The sequence below is a fragment of the Palaemon carinicauda genome, chromosome 2, assembly GCF_036898095.1.
Source record: "Palaemon carinicauda isolate YSFRI2023 chromosome 2, ASM3689809v2, whole genome shotgun sequence".
NCBI classification, from domain to species: domain Eukaryota; kingdom Metazoa; phylum Arthropoda; class Malacostraca; order Decapoda; family Palaemonidae; genus Palaemon; species Palaemon carinicauda.
The window spans coordinates 182366828-182393445 of NC_090726.1; the positions used below are offsets into that span (position 1 = coordinate 182366828).

At 43.3% G+C, this 26618-nt stretch overlaps 1 protein-coding gene across 3 annotated transcripts in view; it reads left to right on the forward strand.

Annotated features, from left to right (window-relative positions):
* Positions 1-26618, forward strand: part of LOC137628522 (cytosolic carboxypeptidase 1-like) — a 450678-nt gene that overhangs the window by 25993 nt on the left and 398067 nt on the right. For 2 of the 3 annotated variants that reach the window (XM_068359676.1, XM_068359708.1), the window contains exon 2: positions 20182-20297. The exons of the other annotated variant lie outside the window; for it this stretch is intronic. The gene's annotated coding sequence lies outside the window, so the exon portion shown is untranslated. The remainder of the gene's footprint in view (positions 1-20181; positions 20298-26618) is intronic. 3 annotated transcript variants of the gene reach the window in all.

A 26618-nucleotide genomic window follows, 5' to 3' on the forward strand; every position in this document is an offset into this window, starting at 1 on the left:
ATGTTCCAATTGTAGGGGAAAATCCTGTCAATTGGAAGATCGATGTGGGGAATGTGCTGGGCTTTCGGAATTCGATTTTAATGAATTCCTCAGATATGCACGTAGGTTAGAGAAGGAGAGAGATAGGAGGAGTTCTTCTCGCTCTGTGGATTTTTCCTCTCCCCATGCCCCTCAACCTTTTCCTTCCCCTGTGGTGGTGACTCCCGTACCTGCTACGAGTGCTCAGCCTGGAATGGCTGATATGTTGCGTGCCATTCAGGCTCTCGGTGAGAAGGTGGAGTCGTTGGTTAGTGACCGCAATCAGCTCTTGGCAGATGTCAGAGAGCTGAAAGCGAAGAGTGCAGTGGGAAGTGTTAGTGCTAGTGATGTGCATAGTGTCAGTGTCAGTGTTGCGCATGAGGGTACATCTGTGCGTGCCAGTCGTCCTCCCAGTCCGGGACCTCTTGCAAGCTCCCAAGCCCAGGGGAGAAGCAATGTCGAAGGACCAAAGGGTTCGGCAGGCCTTGATCGGCGCACGGATGTATCCTCAGTGGTTGCGGACGTATCTGCTAAGGATCGTCCCATCCACTTACAGACGAATGAGCCCTTACATTCCTCGTCTGTGGAAGAGGTTTCCAGGAGGAAACGGTGGACCAAGGTCTCACGACCGCTCAAACGTAAGGTCCCTTCCGAGCTAGTCCAACGGCCCAGGTGTAGCCACTGGGTCAGTTCGGACTCGCCGCAGTCATCTGATGACTGCACACCTCCCAAGAGAGGTAGAGTGGTCCCTCAACAGGCCTCTGCTCCGTCTGTTGTTGCTCCAACCACAGTAGACCCTAATTGGTCCATGCTGCAGACTATGCAGTCTCAGCTTGCGGCATTTATGCAGGAGTATCATGCCGAGAAGGTTAACACCTCTCCTGTTAACCTACAACCCGCAGAGGTTGTGCGCTCAGCAGATACTGCGGCTGCCTGCTCCCACACTCCACCTGTGAGAGCTCCTCCACCGATGCGCAGTCCTCACTGCCAGACGCATGTTCTTGCTGCACCATCTGCTAACATGCGTGAGCTGCCGCATCAGGAGTTGCCGGGTTCCAGCACTATGCGGCATTCTCCTCAGCCCATGCAGCATGCTCTGCAGACCTTACAGCATGCTCCGCATACCATGCAGCATGAGCCGCATACCTTACAGCATGCTCTGCATACCATACCGCATGCTCCTCAGCCCACCGCAGACCCTCCCACACACCAGCCCTCTGCTTTTGTTGTTGCCAGCTCGCAGACTGTCCAGCAGAGGCATGATGATGGATCCGCAGGTACGCATGCACCCGTTCTGCAGGATTCAGCCGTTCAGCTTGCTGCTCTGCCTTTGCCTCTCACAACTCAACTTTCGGATGATGATGTATCGGATGATGAAGCTGCTCATCTGGATGATCCTCACTCTGATGTTGAAGGACACAAGTCTTCGCCACCCTCCTTAGACTTTCGCAAAGTCCTTGCTTTGTTCAGGGATTTGTATCCTGAACACTTTGTGTCTGCAACCCCTCGTTCTCCTCCCTCCGAGTTTGCTCTGGGCATGCAGTCTGCTGCGCCTGCCTTCACCAAGCTTGTTCTCGCCAGATCATCTAGGAGAGCTTTGAGGGTTATGGGAGACTGGTTGCATTCCAAGAAGCAACTGGGAAGGACCTCTTTTGTGTTTCCTCCTCCCAAGCTGGCTTCTAAGTCGAGTGTCTGGTATGCCACGGGAGAGGAACCTGGCTTGGGGGTTCCTGCCTCTGCCCAGGCCGACTTCTCAAGTCTGGTTGACTCTCCCCGCAGGTTGGCTATGAGACGTTCGAAGATCTGCTGGTCCTTTTCAGATCTTGATCATATGTTGAAGGGAGTCTTTCGTGCCTTCGAGATATTCAACTTCCTCGATTGGTGTTTGGGAGCCTTAAGCAGGAAGACTTCCCCTTCAGATAAGGACTCGGCCATGCTGATCATGTCTAGCATGGACAAGGCAATTCGGGATGGGTCTGGTGAACTTGCGGCTTCATATGTATCAGGAGTCCTCAAGAAGAGAGAACATCTGTGCTCCTTCTTATCTGCTGGTATCACTCCTTGCCAGAAGTCAGAGTTGCTGTTTGCTCCTCTCTCCAAGTGTCTGTTTCCGGAGGAGTTGATTAAGGGGATGGCTGCCTCTCTTATCCAGAAGGATACTCATGACCTCATGGCTTCTTCTGCACGTAAGGCTAAAACCTTACCTTCCGTGCCTAGACCCTTCCGCCCTACAGCAGTTGATACACCTGCTTCTAGGTTCATCCCGCCCTTTCGTGGCAGAACCTCCAGCAGAGGAGGTACCCGTGCAGACAGTCACCGTGGCAAGTCCAAGAAGGGTTCCAAGTCCGCAAAAGGCAAGTTTTGACTGCCTTTCTCTCCAGACAGCAGTAGGAGCCAGACTCAAGACCTTCTGGCAAGCTTGGGAGAGCAGAGGTGCAGACGCTCAGTCTGTGAAGTGGCTAAGGGAGGGATACAGAATTCTGTTCTGCCTCAATCCCCCTCTAGCTACATCTCCCATCAACCTCTCTCCCAACTACAAGGAGAAGGACAAGAGGCTAGCGTTGCAACAAGAGGTGTCGCTCTTGCTACAGAAGGAAGCAGTGGTCATAGTCCGGGATCATCAATCCCCGGGCTTTTACAACCGTCTCTTCCTGGTAGCCAAGAAGACAGGAGGTTGGAGACCGGTGCTGGACGTCAGTGCTCTCAATGCTTATGTCACCAAGCAGACGTTCACGATGGAGATGACGAAGTCGGTCCTAGCAGCGGTCAGGCAGGAGGACTGGATGGTCTCGTTAGACCTGAAAGACGCATACTTTCACGTCCCCATCCATCCAGACTCCCAACCTTTCCTAAGATTCGTCTTTGGAAAGGTTGTGTACCAGTTCCAAGCCCTGTGCTTTGGCCTAAGCACGGCACCTCTTGTGTTTACGAGACTGATGAGGAATATTGCGAAATTCCTTCACTTGGCAGACATCAGAGCCTCCCTCTATTTAGACGACTGGCTTTTAAGAGCTCCCACAAGTCGTCGCTGTCTGGAGAATCTCAGATGGACTATGGATCTGACCAAGGAACTGGGCCTCCTGGTCAATTTAGAGAAGTCCCAGCTCGTCCCATCCCAGACCATTGTTTACCTGGGTATGGAGATTCAGAGTCGAGCTTTTCGGGCTTTTCCGTCGGCCCCAAGGATCAACCAAGCCCTAGAGTGCATCCAGAGCATGCTGAGAAGGAACCGATGCTCAGTCAGGCAGTGGATGAGTCTAACAGGGACACTTTCATCGCTGGCCCTGTTCATCGAGTTAGGGAGACTCCACCTCCGCCCCCTTCAGTATCATCTAGCTGCTCACTGGATAAAGGACATGACGCTAGAGACGGTCTCAGTTCCTGTTTCCGAAGAGATGAGGTTTACTCTAACGTGGTGGAAGAACAGCATTCTTCTCAAGGAAGGTCTATCTTTAGCTGTTCAGACCCCCGACCACCGTCTCTTCTCGGACGCATCAGACTCGGGCTGGGGTGCGACATTGGACGGACAGGAATGCTCGGGAACATGGAATCAGGAGCAAAGGACACTTCACATCAATTGCAAGGAGTTGTTGGCGGTTCATCTGGCCTTGATAAACTTCAAGTCCCTCCAGCTAAACAAGGTGGTGGAGGTGAACTCCGACAACACCACAGCCTTGGCTTACATCTCCAAGCAGGGGGGGACTCATTCGAGGAAGTTGTTCGAGATCGCAAGGGACCTCCTCATTTGGTCAAAAGATCGAAAGCTCACGCTGGTAACGAGGTTCATTCAGGGCGATATGAATGTCATGGCAGATCGCCTTAGCCGGAAGGGTCAGGTCATCCCCACAGAGTGGACCCTTCACAAGAATGTTTGCAGCAGACTTTGGGCCCTGTGGGGTCAGCCAACCATAGATCTGTTCGCTACCTCGATGACCAAGAGGCTCCCATTGTATTGTTCTCCGATTCCAGACCCAGCAGCAGTTCACGTGGATGCCTTTCTGCTGGATTGGTCCCATCTCGACCTGTATGCATTCCCGCCGTTCAAGATTGTCAACAGGGTACTTCAGAAGTTCGCCTCTCACAAAGGGACACGGCTGACGTTGGTTGCTCCCCTCTGGCCCGCGAGAGAATGGTTCACAGAGGTACTGCAATGGCTGGTCGACGTTCCCAGGACTCTTCCTCTAAGAGTGGACCTTCTGCGTCAACCTCACGTAAAGAAGGTACACCCAAGCCTCCACGCTCTTCGTCTGACTGCCTTCAGACTATCGAAAGACTCTCAAGAGCTAGAGGCTTTTCGAAGGAGGCAGCCAGAGCGATTGCCAGAGCAAGGAGGACATCCACTCTCAGAGTCTATCAGTCTAAATGGGAAGTCTTCCGAAACTGGTGCAAGGCCAATGCAGTTTCCTCAACCAGTACCACTGTAACCCAGATTGCTGACTTCCTGTTACATCTAAGGAACATTAGATCCCTATCAGCTCCTACGATCAAGGGTTACAGAAGTATGTTGGCAGCGGTTTTCCGCCACAGAGGCTTGGATCTTTCCACCAACAAAGATCTACAGGACCTCCTTAGGTCTTTTGAGACCTCAAAGGAACGTCGGTTGTCCACTCCAGGCTGGAATCTAGACGTGGTCCTAAGGTTCCTTATGTCATCCAGATTTGAACCGCTCCAATCAGCCTCTTTTAAGGACCTCACATTAAAAACTCTTTTCCTCGTATGCCTAGCAACAGCTAAAAGAGTAAGTGAGATCCACGCCTTCAGCAGGAACATAGGTTTCACATCGGAAACGGCTACATGTTCCTTGCAGCTCGGTTTTTTGGCTAAAAACGAGCTTCCTTCACGTCCTTGGCCTAAATCGTTCGAGATCCCTAGCCTGTCCAACTTGGTGGGGAACGAACTGGAGAGAGTACTTTGCCCAGTCAGAGCTCTTAGGTACTATCTAAGAAGGTCAAAACCTTTACGAGGACAATCAGAAGCCTTATGGTGTGCTGTCAAGAAGCCTTCGCTACCAATGTCTAAGAACGCAGTTTCTTACTACATCAGGCTTCTGATTAGAGAAGCTCATTCTCATCTGAAGGAAGAAGACCTTGCTTTGCTGAAGGTAAGGACACATGAAGTGAGAGCTGTGGCTACTTCAGTGGCCTTCAAACAGAACCGTTCTCTGCAGAGTGTTATGGATGCAACCTATTGGAGAAGCAAGTCAGTGTTCGCATCATTCTATCTCAAAGATGTCCAGTCTCTTTACGAGAACTGCTACACCCTGGGACCATTCGTAGCAGCGAGTGCAGTAGTAGGTGAGGGCTCAGCCACTACATTCCCATAATCCCATAACCTTTTTAACCTTTCTCTTGAATACTTTTTATTGTTGTTTTGGGTTGTACGGTCGGCTAAGAAGCCTTCCGCATCCTGGTTGATTTGGCGGGTGGTCAATTCTTTCTTGAGAAGCGCCTAGGTTAGAGGTTGTGATGAGGTCCTTTAGTATGGGTTGCAGCCCTTTATACTTCAGCACCTAAGAGTCGTTCAGCATCATAAGAGGACCGCTACGCTCAGTAAGGAAGACGTACTTAATAAAGGCAGAGTAATGGTTCAAGTCGACTTCCTTACCAGGTACTTATTTATTTTATATTTGTTATTTTGAATAACTAATAAAATGAAATACGGGATACTTAGCTTCTTTGTTAACATGTATGCTGGTCTCCACCCACCACCCTGGGTGTGAATCAGCTACATGATCATCGGGTAAGATTAATATTGAAAAATGTTATTTTCATTAGTAAAATAAATTTTTGAATATACTTACCCGATGATCATGATTTAAAGGACCCGCCCTTCCTCCCCATAGAGAACCAGTGGACCGAGGAGAAAATTGAGGTCTTGTTGACAAGAAGTACTTGAGTACCTGACCACAGATGGCGCTGTTGAGCACACCCCCACCTGGATAGCGATCGCTGGCGTATCCCGACCGTAGATTTCTGTCGGGCAACGGAGTTGACAGCTACATGATCATCGGGTAAGTATATTCAAAAATTTATTTTACTAATGAAAATAACATTTTATAAGAAATATTCACGTTTGGCATTATAGTATCAATTGATAATCTGAAACTTACTTTATATTGTAAGTTACCTAAGAATGTAATATATTTGGCATACTAAGAATATAATAAGTTTGTCAGTATGCATTGTTTTCAAGTTGGTTAATTGTCTTGGTGTTCTTTGTAGTAGAACCATTTATGTATGTATTGCCACATGACCTGTATGTGCATAGATTAAGAATTGTTTGATAATGGGTTCATAACTCATCTATTAAATGATCCTGATGTCTTTATAGGTAAGAGCCTTGATGGCTGAACTGAGTGATGACCTACAAGTCAGCATTAAAGAAGAGGTGGATGATGAGGTTGGAGTGGAGGATTTTATGACCCCTACTTCAGGTGGTAAATCAGGTACACTTCATGATGCCAAGCCATCCCTTTTGCCGAATGGGGCCATGCGTGGAAATGGACGATTCATGGATGCCTACAGGGTATTTCAAGTAATGTTACATAAACAACCCAGTGGTACAAGTGTGCCAGATGGCATCAAGGAAAATGTATACTTTCTCCTAAATAATGAACTAAACATGGCTCGTCGAGGAAAAGGAAAATTGTGCCGTTACTTGGATGACTGTGGTGCTTGGTCTGTCAATGCTTCATGTAAATCTCACCATTATGTAATACGAGGTGAACAGCTTGATAGTGTTGACTTAAAGGCAGGGATGTATTGTAAAGAATTGAAGGGTCTTAAAGTTCCAATAGACCCTCAACCGTCAGATGAAGAAATGATTACTTTTAAGCGTTATTATGTTTCCCTGAAGAGAAGTCCTACATACAGGAAGAGAGTTTCAACAGTTGCCAAATGCCCAAACAACTTAGCATTCTTGAAAGCATTAGCTGTAATTGAATACATTGGATTGTTCCACTCAGAGAGTGAACCAGCAGAAGATCCTCTTGCACTGACTGCCAAGAATGTAATGAATGACAAGGTCAAATTGAAATGCACAGGGTTTTTAACGCCCCCAAAGTATCCGCCACCATGTCGAGATAATAGATTTATGGAAGTCAATGAAGGATTTTTAGTTATTGCTGATGTCTTCCAGGTGATGCTTACAAAGGAGCCTATTGGCCAGGACATTCCAGCTGGGATTAAAGAAAATGTATATTTTCTCCTTGACAATGGGCAAAACATAAATCGGAGAGCAAGTGGGAAAAGGAGTAGATACTGGGATGACTGTGGCCATTGGTCTGTAAATGGAAAGAGTAAGTATCTCAATTTTGCTATCCGAAATGGAAAGGATCTTTGCCATATTGAGTTAAAAGATGGGGTGTATTCAGAGATAGTTGAAGGAGGTCGAATTCCTTTGATGCCTCAGCCAACAGACGAAAGTTTAATTTCATTTCGACAATATTTTGTCAACCTCAAAGAAGACTCCAGTTATCGTAAGAGAGTTTCTCTTGTGACTAAGTGTCCAGAGTCATTAGCTCATTTAAAAAACTTAGCAGTTGTTGAGTACCTGGGTAAATGGCCCATTCCTTCAATGGACCCTAGACCTGGTCCTCAAGTATGGAAACAGACTACAGGTAGTGAAAATAATGAGGAATTTGTTGTTTGTAGTCCTGATATTCATTCGTTTGATATGGATAAATCTGATGCAGATAAGACTTTGAAAACAGATGAAATTGCATTAGAAAATGGACGGTTCCTTAATGCAGATGGTGTTTTCCATGTCATGCTGCTTAGAAATCCTGTTGGGGATTCAGTGCCACAAGGAGCAAAGGAAAATGTATGTTTTCTTATTGACAATGGACAAAATATAACACGCAAAGCTAATGGTAAAAAGAGCAGATATTCAGATGACTATGGAATTTGGTCTTTGAGGCCATCAAGTGACACTGATTATTATATGATTCGTGACAATGGACGTCTATGGTTTATGAGTTTAGTGGATGGTGTATATTGCTATTTAAGTAAAGGTGAACGAATCCCCCTGGTTCCTCAGCCCACAGATGACAATATTATAGTGTTTAGTCGCTACCGAGCATCGCTGAAAGGGGACCCTGATTGTCGTAAAAGAATCTCTACTGTCTTGAAATGCCCTGATTCGATGTCTCATTTGAAAAGTTTAGCTGTTGTTGAATATATTAGGTCTATACCGAAAGTACAGAGTAGAGATAAGAGTAGTATTCAGGAAGGTAGTAGTGTAAGAAAAAACATGATTTGCGTTCAAGAAACAGCGACTCGGAATGACCTTCCACCAATTTCTTCAAAGTATGTTGTTCAAAACCATTGTAGGTTTCTTGATGGTAACACCATATATCGTTATTTCCTAAACGGGAGCCCGCTTAGTAGTGATATGCTCAGAGGAAGGAAGGAAAACCTATACTTTCTCTGTCATATAGATCTGAACATGGTTGTTGAAACTGCTGGTAAGAAGTGTCCTTATACAGATGAATGTGGAACATGGATTGCAAAGCCTTCATGTAAAACCCACCATTATATTGTTTCTGAGGGAGGGGAACTTGACTTTATTGAAATGAAAGAAGGAATTTATTGTAAAGAAAATAAGGGTGTCCGTACGCCTGTGGATCCACAACCAAATGAGGAGGAAATCATAACGTTCAAACGTTATTATGGGTACTTGAAGCGTAATCCAAATTACAAAAGAAGGGTGTCCATAGTTATTAATTGTTCAACAGCTAAGGATCATTTAAGAAAATTGGCTGTTGTTGAATATATAGGATCATTTTATGGGTGAGTTTGATTGATTTTAAATGGTACGGCGCATCTTGAGAAATATTTTTAAGTGAGGGTGGATTTAATACTTGGGAAAAACTTGGTGCTCGTGCTGTTTAGCAAGAAAACATGGATTTATGCAGTTTTGAAAGTGACGTACCCTAATTGCACATATGGGAAATGTGTTCTTTGCATACAATTTGTACAGATATTTCATTTTAATTTACTCTTAAAAGTACAAAGCATTAATTCAAAACATAACACAAAATCAAGACAATTTTCTATGTACTTTAGATTTAAAACATTTATATTTTTTTTTTTCTGATGCTATGTTTTGCCCTTTTAGTAAAAGTAATGGGCAAGAACAGTTATATTTTTTAAGTTTTTATATTTAAAACATTATTTATTAGAGTTTAGTCAGGAAACATAAAGTGGCTTGTATAATTGAAATTTTAAATTAGTTTTTGTTGTTGGGGAGAATGCTGTATTCTAATATAGATTTATAGCAAAGATTTTCATATGCTTTGAGATACAGTGCTGTTAAGTCATAGACTTGAAGATGAAATCTGGTAATGCTTTTATCATCATCATCATGCCTTGCTTCTCCTGTAATATAGAATTTTATATACATAGGTCCATAACAATCCCATCAATTATATGATGCCCACATTGGGGTTTCTAATAATCTCTAGACTCAGTCTTTTATAAGACCACATCACAACACAAGTGCCACCTGAACTCTCAGGCACATCCATCAACCACTTCATAATTCATGTGTGCTTAGCTGGTGTCAACCACTTTACAGAATTTAAGTGCTAACGTACTGCAGATATTTCACTTTTTTTTGCTGCGTAAAATCTGAATGAAAAAGTCGGATTTTTTACAGAAAGTGTCACTTATTAAAGAAAAAGCTTCATGAGTTCCAAAATGTAAACTTTTAATTTGCCACATGCTGAGCATACCAATAATTTGAAGAATTTAAGTATGTATGTGTGCTGTATATGTGTACAGTAATTTCAGCTTGATACATAAAAAATTAGGCTTAGTATGTTACTATTACTACTTTACGATACATTGTTAGATGAATTTGACTTGAAACTAGAACGGTAACTTTTCTAATGATTACGGTGAATAAATGTACCGTGTTTTATAAGCAATAATAGATGAAGAATACTAGAACAATAGTAAAATTCATCATAGATGGTAAAGAACACTACTGTATACTGTACTGTTCATCGATCAAGTACAATATATTGATAAATGATGATGCAGTCAATGAAAGGTGATTACAATAGACCTCATTCTCGTTTGTCTGGTAGTTTATAGTTTTTTTAATACATTAAAACCTCAGTTTATCGGACGTCTTTACTTCTCAGCTTCATTAGTTTGGTGGGTTTTGCTTGACTTCAATTTTAAAAATGATTCATTTTGTGAATAAAAGTAATTGAATAACAAATGTAACGTGTAACTTAAGCTAGGCTAGAATTATGAAATATTACTGTTACTATGGGATAATTTGAATGTACAATTGTATGCTATTTGTGTATGATCAGATTGTTACTTGTCAGATGATTAGGACTGCCAGAGCTATTTTTAATATATACTTGTACATACACAAATACAAACCATTGTTCTTTACTATAGGATATGGATGACAGCGAAGTCTGGAATACAGTAGTTAAAACTTTTAACGAGGTGTAAACAATTATCAAGGTTACCTGATGGTAGAGGGAAAGCAACTTCCCCCCTCTAGCCCACTGTAACCTAACTTGAATTTCAGCTGTCAGAGAGTGAACTTGTTCCTCTCTGCCTTGAAAATATTGGCAGTTTCTGCTTTTGGGAAATTAACTCTTAACTTTAATTTATCTTCTCTCTCTTTCCAGCATTGCATGTTTGGGTGTTTGCTTCTGCTCATCATGTGAACATACCTAGCTGTGCTGCCCAAGGCTTGTGGCACCTTCATGAGTAATGTGGAATTGAGCCTCATAGGTTGTACTGGTCATGCAGAGGACATGTGTGCTCAGAGGCTTTGCTGTGTAATGAGTATAGGGAGTGGCCATCCTCCTAGTGGATGTTGTTCGGCAGGAGGAAGAAGATTAAGGCCAACAGGGATTCTTTGCCTTTGGGGTCATCCTCAAAATCTAAGAAGTCACGGCCTGCCTTTTTTTCTTCTAGAACTCTCTCTTCAGACTCTTCTATAGCAACCTTCTCCGGAAGGTGTTCGGGTAAGAGTATTAGTCCTTTAACTCGTGGAGAGTCCTGAAGTAAAGAAGCACCGCTGCCTTTCCTCCTCTGGGAGATTTACCTTCTTCCTTTCAGAGAGGTGAAGCCCTTTGTTGTAGCTTTCCCTGTGTATGAGCGGTTCCCTTTGGAAGAGAGGCTTCAACGGTTCCTTGAGGAGCTCAACCACCATCAAGTCATCGCCCTGGTGACATAGTCTCCTCAGCAGGCTTCTTCAGGGAAAGGTAAGGTTCCTCCATTGCCTGCTTCTCCAGATGGTTCGAAAGCTCACACTTCCAACTGGCTTGGGATTAGAGGATCTCGCGCTTGGGGATGTGGTCTGCCGCAAGATTTGGATTTTGTGGACATCTCTTCTACCACAGAGGGTTCAGGACCCATTTAACCTGTCGCAGCTAATCCTGTTTCTCCTTGTTCCTCTCTGGACTTGTCTGGAAGGAATCCACTTCCCAGACAAGGCAGCAGGAAGAGAATCCTACTTACTTCTCTACCCAAGTATTCTGAAGTTCGAGAGCCTCACATTAGGCCTTATCTCTTGCTTTCCTAATGCCATTAAGAAGAAGGCTCTGCCAAACAACCCGAGACTTCGGAATCCTCTACAAGTGTTCTGGACCTCTTTTCCAGATAGTGTTCCGTCATCCTCCAGAATACGGGCAACCGGGATTTGGACCAGCGGGAAGAAGAACAAGCCCCGGAGGATTTCCCATTGGAGGAGGATTCTGATGAGTCGGGAGATGTGCCTTCTTCTCCGGCGGATCCCAAAACACACTTGACAGAGGAAGAGGAGTCCGAATAAACCTTTGTTAGGGTTTCCGAACCATTTGCTCTGTGAAGTGTTGTGGAATTCTTTTCTTCCTTTCTGAGAGGTAGGAAATCGGTCATCACCCTTCTTTCTTATTCATACCCTAGCGCTAAACCCAAGTTGGAGTTCTCTTGGACTACCATGGCCAATGATGTGTTGCAGAAGGTGGGAGGTCAGGTATCCAGTGAGAAGAACTTGCTGAAGTCGGGAGATCCTCTTGCCGCGTACCAATTCTTCTCCTGAAGCAAATAAGGTACTACGGAGTGCTGGAGGCAAAACCATCGCATCTTCCCCTGGATCCAGCGGTAGCCAAACTAATGCCAGGATGCTTATAGAACCATCGCAATGAATGTGATGCAGGCAGTGCCATGGAATGCAGGATACCTTGCCAATGCTGAAGATCTCTCGGATCCGAAAAAGTCAGTTGTTAAGGATATTGTGCTTACAGGAGCCAGAGCAGTAGAATATCTTATGTTCCAAGTTGCCAGCCAGGGGAATATTTGGGTTCTTAAGCATTGGGAAACTGTAACATCTAGGCCTCACTAAAAGATTGGGAAACAGGAGCGTTTAGATTCTAGATCTAAGCAATGTTCTGTTGGACTATTATTCTCTCTTTCCTCCCGAGGACACAGCGGTTGCTACTGAGAACTGGAGAAAGAGATTCAGGACTGTAATGTATAAGGACTGATTCATTTAAGCAGCCCAACCTTCCACCTCAGGTCAGGCCAGAACACCAGGACAGGTATCCAAATCTATGAGACCAGCCACAAAATGACCCTCACAGACCCAGTCCATTCTCAAAAAGCCTTTTTTGTCCAATCTGTCTTGGTAGAGTCAGAGCAATGGTAGAGAGAGAGGAAAAGGAAGGGAGAAGTATTATCTGCTAGGATGGGCAGATTACCCCCACCCTACCACGAGTGGGGGAATGTCATCAGAGGAATTGGAGGGGTGGTGGTTTCATGGGGCCGAGGACTGGGCCATCTATGTCCTCCAATCCGGATACCTCCTCCTGTTCACCAACTCTGCTCTCTTCTAAATCCTCTCCCAAAGATATAGTCTTATTATTGCCAAGGATCTCTAAAACATCAAGCCCTGTAGAAAGAGGTTCAGGGGATGATAGACAAGGGTGGCCTGCAGGAGATCGAATACAGGTCCCTCGTCTTCTACAGTCGACTCTTTCCTGTAAAGAAAACTTCTGGGGGCTGCAGACCTGTCATCAACCTCTTAGCCCTGAATCTCTGTATCAACCAGACACTATTCAAGATGGAGACTGGCTATAATCATTCAGGCGTCAGGGAAGGAGACTTGATGTTCATTTTGAACCTGGAAGACGCCTACTTTCAGGTCCCAGGCCAGCCAGCATCCAGGAAATATCTTTGGGTAGTAGTAGACAAGGTTTATCAGTTCAAGGTTTTTTGCTTTGGCCAGTCAACAGCCCCTCAGGTTTTCTTGAGGATGTTCGAACTGATATTGTCCTGGTCAGATCTCAACGGAATTCATCTGCTAAGATGCTTAGATGAGTGGCTAATCCTCACGAAGGTTCGGGAGATGCCTCTAGCTCATCGTGACAAGCTTCTCGAGTTTGTCAGGACCTGGGGATTCTGATAAACTGGGAGAAGTCTGCCCTCTCTGCTACTCAAAGCCTGTTCTATTTTGGAATGAAGATGGATTCCTTCTGGGGAAGGTGTTCCTCTCAGAGACAGAATTTCTCAACTGCTTCAGGTTGCTCTCCCTTTCGTGCAATACTCTTGACTTTCAGCTCTTCGGTGGCAGATGTTGCTGGACCATCTGGCTTCCTGAGGGTGTGTGGTTCCTGGATGAAGAGTGCATATTATGAGGAATTTTACAATGGGACCTCAAGTTATAATGGTCCCAACATTGGGATGTCTCTCAGACTCTAGTTGCCGTTGGGTCAAGCTCCAAGGGGAATCTTCTTTGGTGGATGGAGCAGGTGAATCTCAGAGAAAGCTGTCCTCTCTCGTCTTCTCTTGATGAATTCAGATCCTTCACAGAGGCAGTGTCCGAAGGATGGGGAGTGTATCTAGACCAACACTTGGCCTCAGGAACAGGGTAGTAGGTTGGCCAGGGCACCAGCCACCCATTGAAATACATCCGCTAGAGAGTTATGGGGTCCTGTAATTGGCCAGACTATACTACATTGGATCCTTTCCTTTGGTTACGGTTCACTTTCCCTTTGCCTACACATACATCTAATAGTCTGGCCTATTCTTTACAGGTTCTTTTCTGACCTCATACACCTGACAACACTGAGATTACCAAACAATTCTTCTTCACTCAAGGGGTTAACTGCTGCACTGTAATTTTTCAGAGGCTACTTTCCTCTTGGTAAGGGTAGAAGAGAGGCTCGATATGGTAAGTAGCTCTTCTAGGAAAGGGATACTCCAAAATCAAACCATTGTTCTCTAGTCTTGTGTAGTGCCATAGCCTCTGTACCATGGTCTTCCACTGTCTTGGGTTAGAGTTCTCTTGCTTGAGGGTACACTTGGGCACACTATTCTAATTTCTTTTCCTCTTGTTTTGTGAAAGTTTTTATGATTTATATTGGAGACTTTTGTTTAGGTGTTTTTGCTGTTCTTAACAAAACACGTCTGACCAACGCAAGTGCTGAAGAGGAATGAGGATGGGGGGTGGGGAGATGTAGGGGTAGAGAGAGGGTATGTTGATGAAGGAGAGGTCTAATTGGTGAGGGATCTATGGTCGTGGTTCAATCACGCCCCAGTTTTCTATACCGACACTATGAGTGAGCGAGCTAGGTTTATTCTTGGCATTCCATGCGTCTCTTTTTCGCTGGTATATTCAGCAATAACTATACCTTAGAAATGGTGCTAGAGGATCATTTCACTGGGTGACACAGGTCCCTCGCCCAGAAATAGATTTTTCCTTCATCAAAATCCCTTATTTTTCCTTAATCAAAATCTCTTATTTTTCCTCGTTTCCTTTCCTTACTGGGCTATTTTCCTTTTTGGAGCCCCGGGGCTTATAGCATCCTACTTTTCCAATTAGGGTTGTAGCTTAGCAAGTAATGATAATAATAATAATGCGCTGGGAGCACATCAATGTTTTAGAATTAAAAGCAGCCTGGTTAGTTCTGCAACAGTTTTGTCCTCTTCTTCAAGGTCACTCGGTTGTGTTGATGAACAACAACACATCTACATAAGGGGGATTGGGGGCAATGTCCTATTGCCTGTGTTAACTAGCAGTGAAGACCCTGGAATAGGCAGAAAACAATACAGTTATTCTCTCAGCCTGCTCCATTCCAGGCAAAAGGAAAGGAGTGTGCTAGCAGATTAGCCAATCAGTTGAGCATGAGGATCCAGATCATTGGTGGAGAAATGTTTTTGAGTCCTTAGATAGCGACAAGAGTGATAACTTTGTGAGGTTGTCCGACCATCGACCTATTTGCAACATCTGTAAAGGCAAAGTTGCCCGTTTACTCCTCTCCAGTTCCAGATCTAACAGCAGTGATTGAGAACACTTTCCGGTACCCCTGGGACACCCTCAATGCTTACGCTTTTCTGCTGTTCTGCCTACTAAGTAAGGTACTCATGAGGGTGAGGGAGACTCCCAACCTTGTTATGACCCTGATAACCCCAATGTGGCCACGCCGGGGGTGGTATCCAGACCTACTTCATCTTCTGGCAGACATCCCAAGGGAACTCCCACATCTTCTGCAGCAGCCCCACATCAGGATCTTCCACAGCACAGTGGATTCCCTGCATCATCACACATGGAGGTTATCCAGTAATTCCTCTCTCAAAAAAGATTTTCACAAGAGACTGCTCAACAGATGTCTGGATACCTTCGAAGATCCTCAACAGCGGCTTATCACGCCAAGTGCACCGTCTTCTATGGTTAGTGTCCTGGGAGGGATATCTCTCAGCACAAATCCTCTCTACCAATAATCACAGACTTCTTGTTTTACCTTCGTAAGGAGGAACTGTACTCTGTTTCTTTGGTAAACGGCTATTAGTCGGCCTTGAGCCAAGCCTTTAGTCCTAACAGGGTAGATATTTCTTATTAGGAAGAGGTGTCTTTGCTCTTACGAAGCTTTGAGCAGACTTATGCTCAAGTTGAGGTTAGCCCTCTTTGAACAATGTTAAAGTTCTAAGCTCTTTGAAAGGGGCTCTATATGAACCTTTAAGGCACGTGTTAGACGGACTTTACCCTGAAGAAGGTGATCCTCCTTGCTTTAGCTTCTTCCAAGTGAGTGAGTGAGCTCCAAGGGCTTTCGTTCGACATCACCCATTCAATGGGATAATGGGATGGCTCTCTGGACCTTGTTCCTGACTTTGTAGCAAAAGCTCAGAGTCCGTCGACATCGGATACCAAATGTTTTATCGTTTCAAATTGCAAGTCTTCGTGGGATAACCAAGTTACCTGGCCTCTTAGGATGTTGAGGTACTACTTGCAGTGTACTAGACTAGACCAGCCAGGCATCACCTGGAAAACCTCATTATGAGCACAGGAAGGAAGAAAAAATTCTCCAAGAACTTTTTTTTTTTTTTTTTTCGCTCTCTTTGCTTAGGGAAATAATTTCCCATTCTTTAGTCTTCTTCAAAAGGAAGAGCTCAAGTGAAAGCACACAACATCATGGATGTTGCTGCCTTTTTGGCTTTCAAAAGAACTTATCTGTGGTGCAGATATTTATGGCAGAGGTCTGAAAATGACAGACCACCTTCATCGTCCTTTACCAGCGAGAAATGACTCACAGTTCCATAGATACTTTCACCCTGGGATCTGTGGTTGCTGCTCAGCAGGTGGTTTAGCTCCCTCAGGTCTTTTACAGGACCAGTATCTGTAGATCAAGGACTAAGATTACCAGTAAGTCTGGGATGAAAGAAGATAGTGACTGTCCTTCACCATTTCATCTCCTCCCACCTCTCTTGGAGTACAGCCTTGGAATCCTCGCCAGCTGGACTTGACCTAAAGATAGGTATGTTTATTTTGCTTTCATCATCCTAGTGTCTAGTCACTTGAGTGTCTTTTCCCACATTCCTATCGAGGAGGGAGGTTTATGTGACCACGCAAACTTTCTTACTTTATTAATTGGCCTTCAATGACATTTTCTCACCTTCAGACATAGTAGGTTTTAGCTCAAAACTGACTTTTGATTGCACAGGCCGAGATTTACAAACACTTTAGCCTTTTTTCTGTGCTAAGCCTGAACGTACCCAGGTTGGTTTTCAAGCCAGTCAGAATAAGGACTTCCTCCCTCTTGAGGATGAGTCTCCAATATATAGGACAATGGCTTGTATTCATGTAGGAACATATCGCAATTTTTTAAGATAATTTGTATATTTCCTAACTCTACAAACCTAAGTCCTTAACTCAAATTTTCCCGTCATCACCAATCCCCAACACAAGCCCTGGCTGAAATCCAAGTGAGGTTACAGTGAGCTAGAGGGGGCTGCTTTCTCCTCTCCTGGCAGTAACTACCTTGCCGGTTGTTTACACTTCGTTAAAAGTTTTCACTACTGTATTCCGGTCTTTGTTGTTATCCATCTCTTATAGTAAAGTACAAATTTTCTTAAAAATCTGTTATGTTTAGTTTCTTCTTGTATGTCTTAAGTTTTCACTTTTTTTAGTATAACTGATTGATAAGTCTAGAAACTGCGTATTCACAGATCCATTTTCTTATGTCTATGTAGCATCATGGAGCTATAAATCTGTGTTTAACTATGCACCTTTGTGCTCGCACTGTATGTTAATGCTTATGAAACTATATTACTATCTATGTTAAGCTATCTGCATTGTGTGTAGCTAATGTGATAATTAAGGTTTTGGAGCTTGTTTTTAAGTATTTTTCTTTTTAAACACTGACTGTAAGAGAGAATTTGACCCTTAGTTTTTAAATACCATTTGCTACCAGTCCAAAAAGCTGAGAGTGGATCTACATATTTGTTATTGCCACAAGATTTTATTTCTCTAGGTTTCTGGAATTTTTGGCAAAAACTAAGAGAGAAAGGACCTTAAATTATTTATGCAAAAAATTGTTCCCCACTTGGTTATGAAGAGATCAATTAATTCATACATTTAAATATAATGACAAGGGGGGCTGCCCTCCCTCATGTTAATAGAATATAAAAGCTTCAGAGGTAATATTGAACCCTTGCTTAATAGTTTTAATTCCAACCAAAGATTTAAGTAGGTTTTACCAAGATTGATGATAGGTTATACCCACCTCACACCTACTCTGAATATATTTTAGATGGAACAGTGTGTCACTTGCTCAGTGTGGAAAATTACTTTCGGTTAAGCACATCTCATTACACTGTTCTCACTTTATGAGAACGATGAAATATGGCTTTCACCTAAAATCTGGTCGTGAGGTGTTGGGCAAAGAAGTTTTGATTGTGGAATTATGGAATTTTAATGAGAAATGTTGGCATGTCTAACAAAGTGTAGATAATTTATAACTATTATGTTTTAATCTACGAATGTGTGTGTAATTAGTTTTTTTTTCTAAGTGTATGAAAGTGTATGAATGACATGCATAGTTTTATGCATGAGTTTGTTCTTGTCTGCATTATTTATGATTCTTATTTTATAACAAAACTTGATTCATTTCATTGTCATCCATGATTATGCTGAATCACCTACCAAACCACAGCACTTAGCCATATGGCCAAAATTCCATACATGCTTACATCCATAAGCCAGCCAATGATGTGAGACTGATTTCCTGTTCCCTTTATGATATTCAGCAAACTGCTGTTGGGTATTTTTGTATATTTAAATTTTTGATAGAATATATATATATATATATATATATATATATATATATATATATATATATATATATATATATATATATATATACTGTATATATATATATATATATATATATATATATATATATATATATATATATATATATATATATATATATATATATATATATACGTATATATATATATATATATATATATATATATATATATATATATATATGTACATATATACATCTGTCTATCTATATACCAAGGCACTTCCCCCAATTTTGGAGGGCAGCCGATATCAAACAAATAAGAAAAAAGGGGACCTCTCTTCTCTACGCTCCTCCCAGCCTGACGAGGGACTCAACCGAGTTCGGCTGGTACGGCTAGGGTGCCACAGCCTACCCTCCCCCTGTTATCCACCACAGATGAAGCTTCACAACGCTAAATCCCCTACTGCTGCTATCTCCATGGTCATCCAAGGCGACCAGAAGGAGCAGCAGGGTCTACCGAAACTGGGTCACAATCGCTCGCCATTCATTCCTATTTTTAGCACGCTCTCTTGTCTCTCTCACATTTATCCTCCTATCACCCAGAGCTTTCTTCACTCCATCCATCCACCCAAACCTTGGCCTTCCTCTTGCACTTCTCCCATCAACTCTTGCATTCGTCACCTTCTTTAGCAGACAGCCATTTTCCATTCTCTCAATTTGGCCAAACCACCTCAACACATTCATATCCTTTCTAGCTGCTAAATCATTTCTTACACCCGTTCTCACCCTCACTACTTCGTTCCTAACCCTATCTACTCAAGATGCAGCAGCCATACTCCTCAGACATTTCATCTCAAACACATTCAATTTCTGTCTCTCCGTCACTTTCATTCCCCACAACTCAGATCCATAAATCACAGTTGGTACAATCCGTTTCTCATACAGAGCTCTCTTTACATTCATGTCTAACCCTCTATTCTTTACCACTTCCTTCACTGCCGCCAACATCCTTCATTCACTCTCTGACGTACATCTGCTTCCACTCCACCATTTGCTGTAATATATATATATATATATATATATATATATATATATATATATATATATATATATATATATATATATATATAAATATATAAATATATATATATATAGATATATATATATATATATATATATATATATATATATATATATATATATATATATATATATAATATGTATATATGTATGTATGTATGTATGTATGTATGTAGAGGTTGATATGGTTTTTATGATTATATACTATATTGTATATCCTTTATTCATGAAAAAGAATTTACACATGCATTTTTGTTGTTTTGTAGACCAATGGGACAACATCATAAAAATGTTAAAATTTGCTACTTTTAGTACAGTACGTAGTATAGCAAAGGAGTTAACATGAAAAAATAGTGTGTTAAGAAAATACTGAGTCTGGGATCTTTACAAAGCCCAATGTGGGCATAATATGATTGATGGTATTGCATGAAAAATATATTATATTATGAACAAATTATCAAAAGTGCAATAATGCAACTGCTTTAAGATGCTACAACCCTTTTGTTTTATATGTATTTTTAGTGGTTTGAAATCTATTCCAGGTTCTGTAATTAATAAAGAGCCTTGGACATGCATTAGTCACCTGTGATATTATTTATCAAGCTTCATAAATGTGATTGATGGAAAGTTTGCAAGTACTGAATAATATACTAATAAGGTAAGCAATATTTCAATAATCTCTGGGTGACAATGTTCATCATCGATGAATTTTAATTTTTTACTTAACTGCTAAGGATTTACCAATATGATCATGCTCTTGAATTTTAAATAGATTACTTTCAAGTGGGCTATAACCCTTTTCTCTTGTATGCTTTGCTAAGTTTAAATTTATGGTCTCAAATTAATATTTTTGTATCCAATTCAAAGAAAGGTATGATGGATCTCTGGGATTATGGTTTGTGCGTAGATAAAAAAATTTGATTCATATGAAGTTTAAACCAATGCCTTACTAGAGCCAAGTATCTAATAAGGTGGAAAGTTATTAAAACAGATAATGTGTCCTTAGGGGGTGGCATCATTAAAAAGGAAATAACATCGTACTGTTGTTGGTGGTGTTTTTAACCTACTGAAAGGTATAGGATTACTCAGGGGTGGGATGTAAATGTGTCATAACTGGCTTGAAGTTTATCCTGAAATCTGGTAAATTAACCATTATTAGTAGGTCTGGATTGTCGATTTTATGGCAGGTAGGACAGGACTTGGTGGTGTATAGGTAAAATAAGTTTGAGTAAGATAGATAGAAAATTTTGGAATACAAGGTACTCAAGTATCCTAATTGTGACAACTTTGGACTTTTCAAGACACTGATGATGTGTTTGAGATTGGGGTCAAAATTGGATTGGATATTACAAATACTGCACACTTATCTTGACACGAGTAGAAGGGGCATATAAATATTTTACATTATTTCCAAGAATGACACTATTCAGGCAGGAGTAAATACCCTTTTGACACTGTAATGGGCAGTCAAGACCTAAAATATGTATAGAGAAGATTCTGGTTATGGGATTTTCCTTACTTAGTGGCCTGAATATGTTGTATTAGATCTCTAATTGAACATAATCTTTTCTCTGCCATCTCTTGAGGCTAGAAAAAAAGTATGATAAAAAATTCCAAGTTTATGTTTGGACACATGAATTACTTGGCTTAAGTGAGGTCTGAAAACTGCCCGAATGTTTTTATGATTTCATTGATAACATATACAATTCGAATGTTGAAAGAAATGTTATTTGAAAAATAAATCTAATCCATTGAGATACCTTTTGTTTATGGGGAATTATTTTGATACTTGTTGTGGGTCATTCATGCAAATTTGTGGAAGGACCTCAGTTCTTTAGAAATTCATAAAGTTCAGTTTGCTAATGAAAGAGAATATTTTGTTTGAGCCTTCCTGTATCCCTTGATGATGGTCACTAATAAATTAGTTTTTTATTTGAAGTGTTGCTAAAATCTTCTCTTGAGAAAAATTTGGCACAAGTGACCAGTATTGCTTTAATGATGTCATTTTCATGGTTCCTTTCAATAATGGAAATTGTTTGGTTCATTTTAATAGTGGACAACCCCAGTAAGGGTTAGTTCCATAATGTGCACCTTGCGTATCACACTGTAGGCCTTACTTAAGGGTCTTTATAGTATTCTTGTTTCCTTTCTTTTATGTTGCTGCCCAAACACTTCTAACCTTTATCTCGTAGTGTAACTCAAGGGTTTGCCCTAGATGCACTTTGGTGCTGAATGGCCTTACAGGCCCCAGCACTGGTCTATTGAGCTAAAATTTATAAATCAAATTTAGACCAAGAGTGGAAAGCTTTTTTGGTATGGAGAGCCATTTTACAAGTTAACTGCTTGCATTAAATGATAAAAGTCTCAGAAGGCAATTATATGTGATGCCAATGTGGGATTGGTGTTGAAATTTTAGTCAAAATAAGAGTCCATGCAATGTATAATAATATTGAAGAAATGTTTACACAAATGGTTATCATCATCTCCATCATGCACCTCAAAATTGGAACCACGAAAGGGTATGAACTTCTTAATCATTCCCAAGGTGCAGAGAGATTTACTTCTTAGATTACGAGTCAGGAGAGGAGCACGCTTGGTGAGTAACTCCTCAATTTTATGAATAGTACTTACCTGGCAGTTATATATATATAGCTGAGTCTCCAACTGCGGCAGAATTTAATAGAAAATCGCGGCAACCCCCTTGTGGTGGTTGTGTGGTTAGATGGTTAACAACCCTTACAGGGTGGTACTTGGAATCATTCCCGTTTTCTGTTCTTCAGATTATCTCTGCCGGCCGGATCGACAACATCGTTGGTCCGCCATTTAGAGTTTTTTCGAATCACTTTCCCTTCATCGCCTTTTTGGACTTCGTTTTTGGTGAAGTACACTGTGTTGGGATTTGGCAATTGTGTTTGTTTTTTGTCTTTTTTCCTTTCTTATCATGAGTGAAAAAATTCATTATCGTATTTGTGCGAATGATATTTGCAAGGTGAGGTTGCCGAAAGTGTCGGTTGACCCTCACACTATCTGTATGGGTTGCAGGGGGTTTGAATGTGCTCTAGATAATAGGTGCAAGGAATGCGAGGTTTTAAATGATGATAATTAGTTAGCTATGAAGCGCTATGTGCGCAAACTTGAGGTTGATAGAGTTAGAAGAGATAAATCAAAGTCAAAGTCTGCTAGTGAGCCTAGCTTAGATTTATCTATTGATCCTTTACTTGTAACCTCTTTGGAAGTTATTCCTTCCCCGAATGAAGTAACTCCTGCCCCTTTTAGAGGATCTGTGCCTACGGATGACCCTGGGTATGCTAAATTAGCTGCTGAATTAGAGGCCATTAAAGCACAATTGGAGGCATTTAAAGGTAAGGGTGTAAGTGAAATTAGTGCTTGTGAAAGTGCAGTGGAGGTGGCGACTGATCGAATCTGTCATACCCCTAGGTCTAGACCTCTACCAAGCTCCCAGGACCAAGGGAGAAGGTACGTCGAAAGCCGAAAGGGGGTGAGAGGTGCTTATCCTCGGTCAGTCGTCGCCTCAGACAGTCCTGTTGCGATCTCCCAGGCTGCTCTTGACCGCCGTAGGAAATGCGTGTTGGATACGTTTGTGTCTTCGCCTGATCGTTCTCCCAGACGTAATTGGCGTTACAAATCAAGACCAATGAAGAGAGGGTGGAACCGGGATGTGCAGTCTCGCTCTCTCTCTCCCGGTTCGAGTAGCCGAGATCCTGATCCTTCGGAAGACGATTTCGATGTTGTTCCTGTTAAGAGGGCGAAACAGAGAGTCCTTAGCCGAGTTAATCCTGCTAAACTCCCTGCTTCTTCTGCCAGCGCTCCCAGTCAAGCCGTACGACAACTGCCGTCTTCGGCACCGCGAGAGCCAGCCGAGGTTGCTAAAGCTTTCATGGTTGTTATGCAGGAACAACTTTCATCGTTAGTTCAAGCTTTCAGCCACCCTTCTCAGTCCGTCAGACGTAAGGACGTCTCTTTGCCTGTTAAGAGATCTTCTTCTAAGAGAGAACTTAGTATCTCTCCCAAGAAACCTCTGCGCACTTCGTCGGCCGTACGACAACGCACACCCTCATCATCGGCACGCTGCCAGGAATTTCCTTCCCCCCCTCTCTCGGCGCCAGGACGATACTGCCTCTCGTTCTCGGCGCCGTGACGATTCCGTTTCTCTTTCGAAACGCCAGGACGTTACCGCCTTGTTTCTTAGGAAACAGGATGAATGCAGTCTGCATTTTCAAGGCGAAGGCAGCCTGCATCTTCAGGACGATTCCGTTTCTCGTCATCGTGACGATACCGCTTCTCGTCATCGTGACGATACCGCTTCTCGTCATCGTGACGATACCGCTTCTCGCCGACTGGATGTTAGCAGCGCTCGGCGCCAGGATTCAAACAGCTCTCGGTGCCAGACTGCTGGCAGCCCAACTCTTCAGGATGTTATCCTTGAGCAGGACCTCGAAGATATTTCGGAAGAGGATGAAAAACCTGCCGACTCTTCTAGTGATTATAAGGTTCTTTCTCGCTCTCTTTTGGAACTTTATGGGGAGGAATTTCAACCTTCGGCCCCTCGTTCTCCTCAGTCTCAATTTACCAGGAAGAAAGCTACTAAGTCTTCGGCCTTCATCAAAATGAAACTTTCAATTTCGGCCAGGAAAGCTCTCGCTAAGGTGGATGATTGGATGTAGGAACGGAGACAAGCTGTCAAGCCCACCTTTTCTTTTCCACCGTCTCGGCTCGCTTCCAAGGCCGGTATGTGGTATGAGACAGGGGAACCTTTGGGGTTAGGAGTGCCTGCCTCCTCCCAAGGTGACTTCTCGGCTCTTGTGGACTCGGCAAGAAGGCATGCTTTAAACTCTGCCAAGGTGATGTGGTCCATGTCGGAGCTTGATCACCTCGTCAAGGGAATTTTCAGGGTTTTCGAGGTTTTCAGCTTCCTGGACTGGTCTCTCGGGACTCTGGCCAGGAAGTCTGAACTCCTGGAGGACACGAAAGACCTGACGAGTATCATGTCCTGCATGGACAAAGCTCTAAGGGATGGAGCGAATGAATTGGCTTCCCTTTTCTCAGCAGGGGTCTTAAAGAAGAGGGCCCTTTTGTGCTCCTTCACCTCTAGATCTGTGACTGTTGCCCAGAAGTCGGAGCTGCTTTATGCCCCTTTTTCACGTCATCTTTTTCCTGAAGCTCTGGTCAGAGATATCTCCCTTTCTCTGGCACAGAAGGCTACTCAGGACCTTTTGTCTCGGTCTACCTGTTGCTCCTGCTCCTCTGAAGAAGGAAGAGAAGAAGTTTCAACAGCCCTTTCGGGGCAGGATCTTCTCGTGAGCGGATTTTAGGGGGAGAAGACAAGAGTCAGGGCCAAGGACCAGCAGAGGTGCGTTTAGGCCCCGGTCCAAAAAATTAGATGGAAGTCCTCCAGACACCAGTAGGGGCAAGACTGTCTCGTTTTTGGCAGTCTTGGAAAAGGAGAGGGGCGAATACCTGGTCCCTCTCAGTCGTCAAGGAAGGTTACAAGATCCCCTTTTTAAAGAAACCACCTCTCTCAGACACTCCCCTAGCCTTAGTGGCTCAGTACACCGACGCGGGGAAACGAGAGGCTCTTCTGGAGCTAGTCGACCAGATGTTGGTCAAGGGAGCAATAGAGCCGGTTCAAGACCTCGCCTCCCCAGGCTTTTACAATCGCCTGTTTCTGGTTCCCAAGAACTCGGGTGGATGGAGACCAGTCCTAGATGTTAGCTCTCTGAACGCCTTCGTGGAGAAAAGTTCTCCATGGAGATGACTTAGTCAGTGCTGGCTGCAGTTCGTCCAGGCGACTGGATGGTTTCTCTCGACCTGCAGGACGCTTATTTTCACGTCCCCATTCATCCGTCTTCGAGGAGATATCTGAGATTTGTGTTCCAGGGCAAGTGCTTCCAATTCAGGGCTCTTTGCTTCAGTCTCAGCACAGCTCCCCAAGTTTTCACCAGACTAATGGCGAATGTGGCAGGCTGGTTACACCAGGAGGGGATAAGGGTATCCTTCTATCTAGACGACTGGCTGATCCGGTCACAGTTGAAAGAAAAATGTCTGGAGGACCTAATGAAGACGTATACGATGACTCAGGACCTGGGACTCATCGTCAAGTGGGGGAAGTCTCAGACCGAGCCGAATCAGACTATTCTCTATTTGGGGATAGTTCTGAATTCAGTTCTTTTTCAGGCTTCTCCCTCCCAGGAGAGGCAGACCAGGTGCCTGGACAAAGTCAAAGACTTTTTGAGGAAGCAGCGAAGGATTGGATGAGTCTGCTGGGAACTCTATCCTCCCTGGAGCAGTTTGTCCCGTTGGGGAGACTGCACCTAAGGCCTCTGCAACACTTCCTCGCAAAGGTTTGAAACAGAAAAATCCAGGAGGACACTTTTTCTTTTCCCATTCCGACAAAGATCAAGGATCTTTTGATGTGGTGGCTGGACCCAGCTCTGTTGGGAAAAGGGATCGTCTTGTTCAAGAAGAACCCCGACCTAGTGTTATTCTCAGACGCGTCCGAGTCGGGCTGGGGAGCAACACTAGGAAACAAAGAGGTCTCAGGTATTTGGGAAGGGAGTCAGATCAGTTGGCATATCAACAGGAAGGAATTGATGGCCATTTTGTTAGGGCTCAAGGCCTTCAAAACCTCGGTGTCAGGAAAGACTGTGGAGATCAATTCCGACATCACCGCAGCTCTCGCGTACATAAGGAAGCAAGGGGGAACTCACTCCCTCTCTCTGTTCTCAACTGCGAGAGAGCTTCTCCTTTGGGCGAACGAGAACGAGACTCAGCTGTTGACAAGGTTTATTCAAGGGCAGAGAAACATCAGGGCAGACATGCTCAGCAGGAGGGGACAAGTCCTTCCCACAGAGTGGACTCTCAACCCGTATGTCTGTCGGAGCCTCTGGAAGTTGTGGGGCAGACCTTTAATAGACCTTTTCACCTCCAGTCTAAACAAAAGGATCCCCAACTACTGCTC